Source organism: Podarcis liolepis (genome assembly GCF_965112155.1).
Source record: "Podarcis liolepis genome assembly, chromosome: 16".
In the NCBI taxonomy this organism is placed as follows: Eukaryota; Metazoa; Chordata; class Lepidosauria; order Squamata; family Lacertidae; genus Podarcis; species Podarcis liolepis.
Genome location: NC_139567.1, coordinates 15,363,331 through 15,376,636, shown reverse-complemented (window position 1 = coordinate 15,376,636; position 13,306 = coordinate 15,363,331). Strand labels below are relative to the sequence as shown.

Genomic DNA, 13,306 nt, shown 5'->3' with positions numbered 1-13,306 from the left:
ACGAGGTCTCACTCGTCATCTTCAGGCTGGTGCTTTCGGCTTCTTGTTACTGGAACAGAGCGGGATCTCAGTGTTTGAGTTCCTATAAATACTGTAGAGGGGTGTGTTTATAGGAACTCAAACACTGAGATCCCGCTCTGTTCCAGTAACAAGAAGCCGAAAGCACCAGCCTGAAGATGACGAGTGAGACCTCGTCGAAACGTCGCCTAGACACCCCAACTCTTACACGGGAAGACACCCGAAGACACCAAAACCTGCATTCCTGTACCCGTGAAAATCTACGAAAGCATATATATATATATATATATATATGGGGGTATGTACTCCTGCCTAACTAGGTTCTGTGTCAAGGATTCCGAAAGGAGCGGCAGTTGTATATTTCACATCGACAGGTGCTATTATTATGACATGATGTATGTCGTGCCTTTTGCAAGCCTCAAGGCGTTGTTAGCAAATTACAAGCCATTAGAGCCAGGCAGAGCTCAGCAATTTTCCTTCTCAGGGGGATGTGCAAATATTCACTTTGGTTCAGGTCCAGCTGAGTTTGCCTCCTCTTCTACTTTGGCTTTGATTTCCTTCTTTGAGCTGAAAACAACAACAGCAAACTAGTTGTAACTCAAGAAAATCCATCAGTTTCCATTGAGCTCTGCGTCTTTTGTTCAAAAGCGGAGGCTTGGATTTCACAAAGCCATAATGAAATCTGCATGTTCACTTGAAACTTGCTGGAAAGGAAACAGGAGGTTTGGCCTAGAAGCTGATAGCTATCAACTGCCTAAAGATCACCAGAATCATTTTCAGTGACAGGCTGTGTTCACAATTCTGTTTATTGTGTACTCTCTGTGTTTCCACTTTTCAGGTTTTAATCTGTGTTCGCACTATGGCAGTGGCGTAGCATGGGGGAGGGTGGCTGTGACCCCGGGTGCATTTTTTTGGAGGAGGCACAACCAAGAGCCCTCATGACATACTCCCTCATTGGAGCCTGGCTCCGTTGTGCAAGAGAGCTCAAGAGGTTTGCACCCTGGGGGGGGGGGGTTCAACTCTTACTGTATCTTTCTCAACATGGCTATTTAATGATGTCAGTTTGTTTTGGTACTTGAAGTATATTGGGAGACTGACTGTGTGATTCTCCCTATGCATCCTCCCCATGCCCTTTGCTCCCTACCCCGTCCTTGGAATTTGTTCCTGCCTAATACCTCCAGGGATTGGCGCTGCGGGTGGCGCTGTGGCTTAAACCACAGAGCCTAGGACTTGCTGATCAGATGGTCAGCGGTTTGAATCCCTGCGATGGGGTGAGCTCCCTTTGCTCGGTCACTGCTCCTGCCAACCTAGCCATTTGAAAGCACGTCCAAGTGCGAGTAGATAAATAGGTACCACTCCAGCTGGTTCGCCAGAAGCGGCTTAGTCATGCTGGCCACATGACCCGGAAGCTGTACGCCGGCTCCCTCGGCCAATAAAGCGAGATGAGTGCCGCAACCCCAGAGTCGGTCACGACTGGACCTAATGGTCAGGGGTCCCTTTACCTTTACCTTTAAGACATCCAGGATAACTCTGTTGGAAAGGAAACACTTTGGCAAACTTGGAAGATAAAACAAAAATGAGATTATTATTACTACTACTATTATTATTAATCCAGAATGCGGCAGATAGAGTGGTGACTGGGAGTGGCTATATAACATTGGTCCTAAAAGACCTACATTGGCTCCCAGTACATTTCCGAGCACAAGTGTTGGTGCTGACCTCCCGGATGTTTGACGGTCTATTGATCCCTGTGCCACCACTGTGCTCGCTTCCCCACTCCCACCAACCCGTTTCTCTTGGGTACACACTGAGTCCAGACAGTTGTTAAAATTAAACCAATTAAACAAGTTTATTTTATAAGCATTAACAAGTTTATGGTTTCAGATAATTTTTCTTGTCAGTTTCTTAACCTTAGTTTCTTTACTGGCCTATACCTTCCTAATACCGTCTGTCTGATTATCTCAACTGTCTGACTGACTCCTCTTAACAGATTCTCTCACTCTCTCACATCAGACTAACTCAACTCACAGACTTATCCTCCTTCCCTCTTCTTTAACTCCAGACTGACTTCTTAACAACTCTAACCCTAACTCTAACTCCTCCCCTTGGGTTCCTATAGGTTAGTCATTTTACAATTAGTTAACCCTTTCTTTATGAACCCAGTATGATGTCACACACCAAGAAGGGCAAACGCCACACCCTCCCATCAGATGCCAATGAAATAAACAACTATCCGACTTTTAGAAGACATCTGAAGGCAGCCCTGTTTAGGGAAGTTTTTAATGTTTGATGTTTTATTGTGTTTTTAATATTCTGTTGAAAGCTGCCCAGAGTGGCTGGGGAGGCCCAGCCAGATAGGTGAGGTAATATATAAGTAATAAATGATGATGACTATTTAATTGGACATCCCTATTTTTATCAGAGAAATGTTGAAGGGTTAATTCTCTGGAGCCTCAGATCCTGAGACTTCTGAATTCAGGCAATTCCAAGCTAAACTGGCATGAGCCTTGTCAAGATTGCTCACTGATCTCCCTTCTCCAGTCTCCCCTTTTCCTGTTGTTTCAGATTTGGGGAACTGCCTCTAAATGTGGGTTCCTCCCCGCCCCCGCCCCATGGCACTACACCCTGCTGTATGTAAACTTCTTTGTGCTCCTTAAGTCACGTGAATCTAAGTGGGATGGCAGGTTCCCTGGCTGCAGCCTCCTTTCCCTTCCCTAAATCCTGGCTGCAGAGGACAGCCAAAGAAAAGCGAAGGAGGAAAACCTGACAGCATCCCAAAGTTTGCATCTGTCAGATCATGTCGCAGCAATTCCTTCTCATTTTAAAACCAATTGTTTCGAAAAGTGGTTTGGTTGTTAGAGAATAAATGTGTTAGCATCTGGCGTGTGCATGTACTAGGGAACAAAATTCTTGCCTACCTTTTAAAATGCTAATAAACTCCCCACTTAGTGTAGCTGGGTCTTTTCTTCCTCCACAGTCTTTTAAATGTTTGGAACATTTGTTCCAAAGAAAAGTACATGAAGAGAGACCTTGGGATTTTCTTTTCTGGTTTGTGTGTGCGCTTATTCGTGTGCATATATATGTATGATAGAGGAGATCATTCCTTTCTAGGTACTGGATTCTTATCATTCCCCAAGACTCACAATGGGAACAATATTCTGAACTACCTTTCTGACAAACAATCACATTGAATTATTCATTGGGTGTGTTTTTTACATCCTTTTAACAGCCTCCGCAGAAATGATGCAAGTTGACTCCTGACACAATAAGCAGCAGCCATCTGTTCACACAAGCATCTCCCCTCCCCACAAGTTTGTTAGCAAAATCATTCAACTAGCACTTCTGACCCCCCTCCCCCCCGCCTTGATGTGATGCTGAGGAAGAGCAAGCATGCAGCAACTGGGACTCAGATGCAAATTCTGAGATTCAGTTGCTGGTGCCCAATGAATGGGGATGCACAGGGTGGGGAGAACTTGTTCAAACAGCTGGTCTGTACTTTGCTTTCCAGAGCAGGAATGGAAGGATCTGTCAATTTTAGTTCTCTTAGTTTCTCAGTTTTCCGATCTTAGATTCAGTCCACGTTCTGCAACATTTTGTATTTTGTCTTCAGTGTTTTAGTGCAAACACATTTTCATATGCTGCTTTGACTAATATATACATTTTTTATCTGTTAATTTCACCAATATATTCAGTTTTATGCACACTTTCCCCGAATATATGCACTTCCGTACACATGGTTTGGTAGGTGAACTGTATAGCAAAAGTTGGATGAGTGTGAATGTCAAAGAATAGCTGTGTTTTGGTTCTCATATTGTTTCAGAAAATGTGAATCTGATAGATCTGGCTTCAAATGAGATGTGAATTAAATCCCCTGCAGCCCTACTCAGGATACAAACTCTCTTGTCAATGTCAACAGCCAAAAGGATGTGGAAAAAAGCAGAATTTCTCTGAACTTTGGTAGAAAGATCATGGAGTTGGAGAGAGGGCTTTATAGACCATTTAGTCAAGTTAAGTTCAGCTCCACCCCACCCCCCGATGTTGTTGAACTATAACTCCCATAATCTCAGCAGGCCAATTGCCAGTGTTGATGGGAGTTGTAGTCCAATAACATCTGGGTACCCAGGATTGAAGAACACCATGCCAGTTTGCATTTCTTGGTACAGAAAGTATTGATCTGATGTGTAGAGAGCTTTCTTATTCTACTTAATCCAAGAGGGTTCTGGAAGCTTCTCTGTGTGAAAGAAACAAGCAGAAGGTTCATGATGTTTGGGTTATTCCTTCAGAGAAGCTGAGTACAGCTGGTTTAAACTGGTTCTCTTATCTCTTTCTGTCAAGGTCATGCTGACTATAATAATAAGCCAGAAGGAGCCTGGGTTTCACCTTTCTATCTCTTTTCCTTCTGGTGTGGTGTTCTGTACATAGTATGCTATAGGTTTTAGTCTTATTATAAGTTATTGTAAGTTTAAGTCTGCTGCAACTGGATTTCTTATGGACAGTGCCAATCCTGAATGTATTGGATCTGTAACCATTATGCTCATTTGCCTTCAGTAGCAGTAAAGCTCTGCTGGATGAAATACAGTGGCCTCTGGTCTATTTCTGGGAATCCCGCAAGTGTTTACTCTGCTAATTATACACTGGAATCTGCTCTGGATCAATATTGAGTAGAATTTCAATGACACACTAATCAAGTCCAACCAGAGATAGTGCATCCCCAACAGATGTCTGTGCCACCTCTCTATGAACACCTCCAGCAAGAGAAAAGTCACCACCACCCGCCTATGGTAGTTGGCAGTGCTTATTTTCTGGCGGTGCACAACGATACACTGTACCTCCACCTTTGGGGGGTGGGGTGGCAAGATGGCAGGAAAGCTCTCAGACTCCATCAGAACATTGCTCTTCCTTCCCCGAACCCAGGAAATATTTGCCCAGCTTAGGGAAGGAGGCACGATGCTCTGACAGGGTCCTGGAGACCTGCTGCCTCCTTCTAAAAGCCGGGCGGAAGAGGCCTCTTCACCTGGGCGGCAGTGCCCTGGTAGGTGAGTGGGCAGGTGAGGAAGCATCAAGCGGCTAACCCACCATCACCATCCAGCCTTGGTATCAGGCCATGCTCCTCCTCCATGCGCTGACCCCTCCCCCTGTTTGCTGGTGAGTACCTGCACTTTTTTTTTTACCTAGGAAAAGAGCACCGGTGGCTGGTTTCATTGTCAAACTGTGTGCCACCCATCGAGGCATCTTGCCTAATATCCATCCAAAATTTGCTTTCTTGCAACTTATGCCCAGGTGAATATATGTCCCATTAAACTTTAATTAGTTTAATGGTTAGCACATGTCCAGTGCGCTTCCGATGCCACAATGTCCCATTACAGCAGAGCTTTTCGCACAGCGGCTCAAGAAGGGCTGGAGAGTCAGCATCTTTTCAATAAAGGAATCTTGGAGCAAGCGGTTTGGAACTCAAATAAAAGGTTTATTTACACAAAAACAAAAAACCCTGGTGAAGAATCACACATTTCAGCAAACACGCCCCAAAAGAAAAGGGAAGGGGAAGGAGGGGCAAACACAGGAGTGAGTTGACTATTTATACAAACTCACATTCCTGGAAGGTTAACGACCTCCAGCTGCTCAGTGACTAGAGCGTCTTGATTAGAGCTTCTTAACCCTTTAATACCAACACCCCCTCTCGCTCGTAACACTGAGCTGTACCAACCTTAATTCAAATTTAAACCTGAACAGAAACATTTATGAGATTGCGGACTCAAAGCTTTTGTAAAACCGTCTGCGAGATTTTCTTGGCTTGGACAATACTTTAGTTCAATTAAACCTTGTTTTACACTTTGGCATACATTTTGATAACGGATATCCAAGTGTTTTGTGTGTGCCTTGAATTGACCTGATTTAGCTAGTTTAATACAAGGTTGATTGTCTTCCCACACTCTGATAGGTAGGGAACATTCTCCAAACAATTCTTGTACCAGTTGCTTATAAAATTCCAGTTCTCTACATACATCTGATAATGCATTGAACTCAGATTCAGTTGAACTTAAAGCTATAAGTGATTGTTTTCTTGATCTCCAACCAATTAGTGCATTTCCAAATTTTATCGCCATTCCTGACACTGATTTTCTATCTGGTCCAGCATCAGCCCAACTGCTGTCGGCCCAACATTCAAGTTGTGTGCTGCCCTCTGCTGATAGTTTTAAGCGAAACCTTTTGGTAGTTTGGAGATACCTTAAAACTCTTTTTACTCCTTGCCAAGCATGCATTGATGGTTTTTCAGCTTGTCTACACAGCATGTTGACAGCATATGTTATATCGGGCCGAGTCCACTGTGCAATGTGGAGTAGACTGCCTATCGCTGACTGGTAAACCCCGGGATTACAGAACTCTGCCTGTTGCTCAGTTTGAGCATCCTTTGTGTAACTTAACTCCATTGGGGTTTTAACACCAGCACAGTTGTCCATTTTAAACCTTTCCAGCAACTGCTGGATCTTAGCTTCTTGGCTGAGCCAATAGTTCCCATCTTCATCTTGCTGAATTTTAACTCCTAGATAAACAGATACATTGCCTAGTGATTTTATCTGAAACCTTTCTCCAAGCTTTGTGGCAAATTGTTGTGCAAGTTTATCGTCCTTTCCACTGTATAATAAATCGTCAACAAATATCAAGACTGCTTCTTGTTCACATCCCGAGCCTTTTAGATAAAGACACGCATCTGCTGCGCTCTGTCTGAACCCCATGCTCTCTAGAGCATCGTTTAAGCAGGAATTCCAATTACGGGCGGACTGTTTCAACCCATAAATGGATTTGTGTAGGCGCCAGACCTGGTTTGGCTTGTCTCCTTCAAAACCTGGTGGTGGCGTCATATAGACTTCCTCCTGTAAGTCTGCATTTAAATAAGCCACATTGATATCAAAATGAAACAGCTTATTTCCCTTCTTAGCTGAAGAGGCTAAAAGCATTCTTAATGACTCCGATCTTGAAGTAGGGGCATAAATTTGAGAATAGTGAACACCTTTGCGCTGCGAAAACCCTTTTGCAACTAATCGGGCTTTATATTGCAACTCCTCAGTAGTTGTGGGCTTTAAACGATATACCCATTGACAACCTACAGCTTGTTGCCCTTTTGGAAGCTTTGTACTTGTAAACACACCGAGAGACTTCATTGAAGCCATCTCTTTTTCCATTGCTTCCTGCCACTTTACGGCTTCTGAGCTTGGAAGCTGTTGTACCTCTACATAGCTATCTGGCTCACACTGTGCCATATTTACGTATACACTTGTCACCTTAAACCGCTCTGGCGGCTTGCCCTTTGTGGCACGTTTTGACCTGCGCAATTGCTCCTCTTGTGCCCCCTCTGACCGTTGGCTGTCAGAATCTGTCTCAGACTTTTTGTCTGGACGTGCCTCTAGGGATAAAGACCTCCGTTTAGATACCTCCCTTGGGCTTGGTGTTGCAGGCGACCTGCTTCGCTTTTGCTGTCTGCTAGGCCTACTGACTGGCGATGTTGGAACACTCTTAGATTCTGGCTTTTCTACCTTAGGAGAAGAACCTTGTGCCTGGTCAGAATCTGCATCTGAACCATGTGCATCGTCCCCTTCTGGCTCATCACCCTCTGGACTTTCTTTCTCAGCATAAATGCCTAAATCATCTCTCAAAATGTCAGGGTTAGCATGTAAGTGAGTCCATCCGGATTGCTCACAAAATTCAGCGCTCCTACTGAGGACCACTCTTGTAGTATCCCCATCTGGGTTCACGAACCTCCAAGATTTGGCGTGTGGTTCGTACCCACAAAAGATGAGTTTCCTAGCCCTTGGACTTCCCTTTTTCCTTAACGCTTTTGGGATAAGTACATAGGCTTGAGATCCAAACACCCGAAAGTAATTAACTTTGGGCTTCTTCCCATATAAAGCAAAATATGGCGTAGTACCAATTACCGAATTATATACTCGGTTCAGAACATGAGTAGCCGTCTTCCAGGCTTCCGCCCAGTAACTTTGAGGAAGTTTAGCATCAAACAACATAGAGTTTGCCAACTCTTGCAGAACCCTGTTTTTGCGTTCGGCCACGCCTCCCTCTTGGGGGGAATAAGGTGTAGACAGACGATGCTTAATTCCCTTTTTCTTAAAGAAATTCTGCAACACAGACCCGGTAAATTCTGACCCTCTGTCTGTCTGAAAAGCAAGAACTCTAGTACCGAATTCAAGTTCTACTGCATGAACCCAATTTTTAACTGTTTCTGCAGTATCTGCTTTTGTTTTGAGAGGAAAAAACCATGTAACCTTTGTTTTGTCATCTGAGAGACACAGTGCATACCTCGAACCTCCCATGCTAGCAACAGGCATTGGGCCACATAGGTCCATATGCACAAGTTGGAATACTTTGTCAGATTTCCTATTTGAACTGGGATAGCTGCATCTATGAACCTTCGCCCTTTTGCATGCAGTACAATCCAAATACTTAGTACATTTGTTCAATTTGCACCCTTCTGATAATTCAGGTTGTCTTTTAACATACTGAAAATTAATATGTCCCAAACGGCGATGCAATAAATGAACACAAGAATTATGGGTAGGCGAGTTCACACAACCAGCATGAACCTGTTCAACTTCATCTGGACTTGTCTCAAAATAATATAACCCATCTCTGCATTCCACCTGCAAAAGAGAAACGTTATTCTTTGAAATAGTGCAAACCCCATTTTCAAACACAGTTTTAAACCCATTTCTATCAAGCTCTGACACAGACAAAATACACCCCTTCATTCCCTTTAGCACGTAGGCATCAATTTCTGTTTGCAAACACTTCAAAAACACTGTGCCTACAGTCTCTAAGGAACGTTTAGTTGAATCTGCCATTGTCACAACTTTAAGGGTTTGCAAATGTCTGCAATTCTGCAAACGGACACTAGATGGCGCCACCAGGTGGTGAGATGCACCACTGTCGATCAACCAGCGTAGATTGCTGCCTTGGCCACGCCCTTGAATCAACACCATTGCTGAAGCCATGTGCTGTGTGCTGTGGGAGTAGCCACGACCTCCTCCTCTTCTTCGACGTCCCCTGGAACTCCTTGTCTGGTAACTAGGGGTAACGGCCTTGGTGCTGTCTTGACCAGGTTCACGTGTACAATTCCTGATTAAATGGAAAGAGGAACCACAGCGAAAAACAGTGTCTAGCTGCAAAAGCATTTACTGTGTTCTCAAACTCAGCATCCCCACTCTTAGGCACAGCATAACTCCCCTTTGAAGACAAACCTCTTTCTCTTTGCCTTTTATCCTGTTCATCTGCAAGTCGAGAAGAAATGTATTCAAGGGTTAATTCAGATGAAGGCATAGCTTCCAAAGTTAAAGCTAGAGTCTCATAGCTTTTATCAAGAGAAGACAACAATATGTATGACTGCTGCTCCATAGAGAAAGGAATGCCCAGCTGTCTTAGTTGATTAAAGGCAGACACCATTTTGGCAATATGTTCTTTCACACACGCTCCCGGTTGGAGACGTAAATCAAACAAACATCTTGTAGCATGGATCTTGGCCCCCGCAGTGTTTCTGGAATTTAGCCGCTGCAGAACCGTCCAGACCTCATGCGTGTTCTTTAACTCAGAAACATAAGGCATTTGCTCTGGTCCCACTGCCAAAACTAGTAGACCTTGGGCTTTCCTGTCGCGTTTCTGTGAAGCTGCCGCTGCTGCTTTGTCTTCTGCAGACGCGTCTGCAGCTGCCTGTAAAGGCGGTGCTTCAGTACAAGTCCACAACTCTTTTGCTTGCAACCAAACCCTTACTCTAGCCTTCCAATCTTGCCAATTTTCCCCATTGAGTCGGGTAAATGGGACAGTAAAACTTTCCTGGGACTCTGCCATCCTCCCTGGGGCTTAGGAACGATACTCACAGACCTGTAGACCGTCTCCCAGCTGCTGAGGTGGCTCCTCGAGGAATAAGACGTCTTCCAGCGAGTACAAACTGCGCAGTGCCTCTTTAAAACTTTTCCTAGGCACGTTGCAGGACTCAAGCTGCTTTGAAGGCTTTCGTTGTCGGCAACCGCTTCTGTCTTCGCTCCAGTCCTTGCATAAATCACTCTGAACTGCACTCCTTATCTCCTTCTTGATGTACAAACAACCATAACCTGTCCCATTAAACTTTAATTAGTTTAATGGTTAGCACATGTCCAGTGCGCTTCCGATGCCACAATGTCCCATTACAGCAGAGCTTTTCGCACAGCGGCTCAAGAAGGGCTGGAGAGTCAGCATCTTTTCAATAAAGGAATCTTGGAGCAAGCGGTTTGGAACTCAAATAAAAGGTTTATTTACACAAAAACAAAAAACCCTGGTGAAGAATCACACATTTCAGCAAACACGCCCCAAAAGAAAAGGGAAGGGGAAGGAGGGGCAAACACAGGAGTGAGTTGACTATTTATACAAACTCACATTCCTGGAAGGTTAACGACCTCCAGCTGCTCAGTGACTAGAGCGTCTTGATTAGAGCTTCTTAACCCTTTAATACCAACAATATATATTGAATATAAACTTCATTATGAGATGTGACTAACCATAATTATAAGGAATGTGCAGCAAGCACAAGATTTGGTTCAGACCCCAATATGATGCTTTGGGAGACAGCCTGCCTCAGGCCACCATGCACTGAAAGCAGCGTCCTGCCACTTGAACAGCCATGACTTTCCCAAATAATTCTGGGAACTGTAGTTTGTTAAGGGTGTTGATATGTGTTAAAGTAAAGGTAAAGGGACCCCTGACCATTTGATCCAGTCGTGGCCGACCCTGGGGTTGCGGTGCTCATCTCGCTTTATTGGCCAAGGGAGCCGGTGTACAGCTTCCAGTTCATGTGGCCAGCATGACTAAGCTGCTTCTGGCGAACCAGAGCAGTGCATGGAAGTGCTGTTTACCTTCCCACCGGAGTGGTACCTATTTATCTACTTGCACTTTGATGTGCTTTCGAACTGCTAGGTTGGCAGGAGCAGGCACCGAGCAACGGGAACTCACCCCGTTGTGGGGATTCGAACCGCCGACCTTCTGATTGGCAAGCCCTAGGCTCTGTGGTTTAACCCACAGCGCCACCCGCGTCCCGTTGATATGTGTTAGAATACTCCTGTTTCTCCCACAGAGCTACAAGTCCCAGAGTTCCCTGGGAAGAAGGACTGGGAGAGAAAGGGAGAAAGAGGGTCTCCTAAGGCCTTTCAACTCTTCATTTGTTTTAAACAAAAACCACGAGCTAAAGCCTGGGCAGCCCACCTAACTTTTAAGTTGTCTTCATTTGTAGCTAACCATCTCCTCTCCTTGCACTGAAGTTGGAATAGCTTTCCCCAACTCTAATAAGTATGTTAGTAGCATCATCTGTTGCTATGGAAATGGTGTGCTAAAATAGCCTCTTTGTTGTTACATGTGCCACATTAAATGCATTTTCACAGAGTGATGGGGTCCTTCTCCTTTAGCAGCCACCCCAACCTCCAGCAGGATAGCTATCAAAACAGGCTCAACTGGGGAGCGAGAAATCACCATCCCTTCTTGCAGATGCTTGCTTGAACCAGATACCACATCGAGGATGGAGAGAACTAGATAGGATTTTAGTGGTAGATAAAACCTGTTTTTGTTTTGCTGTGCCTTTCAGAGCTAGTAGTATCGCACTTGTTACTTTTCAGCTATGAGAGGCATTTTGAAACACACCAATTTGTAATTTTAATATGTGTATTGTGCATTTTGATACAGTGGTACCTCGGGTTAAGTACTTAATTCATTCCGGAGGTCCGTTCTTAACCTGAAACTGTTCTTAACCTGAAGCACCACTTTAGCTAATAGGGCCTCCCGCTGCCGCTACGCGATTTCTGTTCTCATCCTGAAGCAAAGTTCTTAACCTGAGGTACTATTTCTGGGTTAGTGGCGTCTGTAACCTGAAGCGTATGTAACCCAAGGTACCACTGTATTACTTACTGTATATTTGGCAAGATATTGTAACCTACCCAGCAGCCTTTTGGTGAAAGGCAGGACATAAATGCTGTACATCCATATATACTGTTGAAGCCTTTCTTCTGTACTCATTTTTTTTAAAGAAGTCTAAATGGAGTGCAGAACACTGTACATTATCCATAAATGAATCAGATTTTGTTCAGTAGTATGTGGCAACTAGAGGTATTTGGCATTGCCAGAATCCGGCTTTAATTGGCACAAGTCTTATGGCTTCCATTGAGCAGCCATTTTAGAAAGATTTCCACAAATCAATTCCAAGTTATGAGGTGGGCACCACTCAAGTCCATTGTGCGATGCTTCCTTGCGCACAGACACACCCAAGTGCAGTGAGTGTGGTCATTTTTGCTTCTAATCTACCCTGCTAGGAAGTGGGCAGCAAAGTAGCACAGGGCAAATGCATGGCTAATAGGCAAGATGGCTATGCTGTACCTTCACTGTCAGAGGCAGTATGCCTTGCTGGAAATGTCAGGTATGGAGAGTGCTGTTGTGCTCAAGTCCTGCTTGTGTGCTTCCTATAGGCACCTGGCTGGTCACTGTGAGAAAAGAGTGCTGGACTAGATGACTCTTTGGTCTGTTCCAGCAGACTGTTCTTATGTTCTGGGGTATAGCTAGGGGTCTTTCCCATCACTTCTCTCCTGAGCCTTTGAATCTGAGGGGCTGGCGATAGGAGCTGGGGCTGTCTGCATGCAAGATATGTGCTAACCACTGAGCTATGAACTCCTTCCACCACTCATAAAGGTAGAGGGACCCCTGACCATTAGGCCCAGTCGTGACCGACTCTGGGGTTGCGGTGCTCATCTCACTTTATTGGCCGAGGGAGCCGGTGTACAGCTTCTGGGTCTTGTGGCCAGCATAACTAAGCCGCTTCTGGCGAACCAGAGCTGTGCACAGAAACGCCATTTACCTTCCCGCCGGAGCGGTACCTATTTATCTACTTGCACTTTGATGTGCTTTCGAACTGCTAGGTTGGCAGGAGCAGGGACCGAGCAACGGGAGCTCACCCCATCGCAGGGATTTGAACCGCTGACCTTCTGATCGGCAAGTCCTAGGCTTTGTGGTTTAACCCACAGCGCCACCTGCATCCCTTTCCACCACTCATGTTTTCTAGCAATTCTCTGCATTGGCACATAGGGGAAGGCTGAGTTAGAATCAGGAGGGGCTGATGCACGTGCTTGTTTTTGAATGTGGAGACTCTTGGCTTTCATTGCCTAGTTTTTGTTTCCCATTTCCCATCCAACAATGAGGAGGACCCTAAGGGGGAGAGTCACCTAGGATACATCTCCACACTCCCATTATGATCCCCGGGCTTCATTAGCTG

At 44.9% G+C, this 13,306-nt stretch overlaps 1 long non-coding RNA gene across 1 annotated transcript in view; it reads right to left on the bottom strand.

Moving 5' to 3' along the window:
- Positions 1-358: 358 nt before the first annotated feature.
- The window catches only part of LOC310695878, a 35,979-nt gene continuing 23,031 nt past the window's right edge, over positions 359-13,306 (bottom strand). Inside the window, exon 3 of the long non-coding RNA XR_014520327.1 lies at positions 359-585. This is a non-coding gene — a long non-coding RNA (uncharacterized lncRNA). The remainder of the gene's footprint in view (positions 586-13,306) is intronic.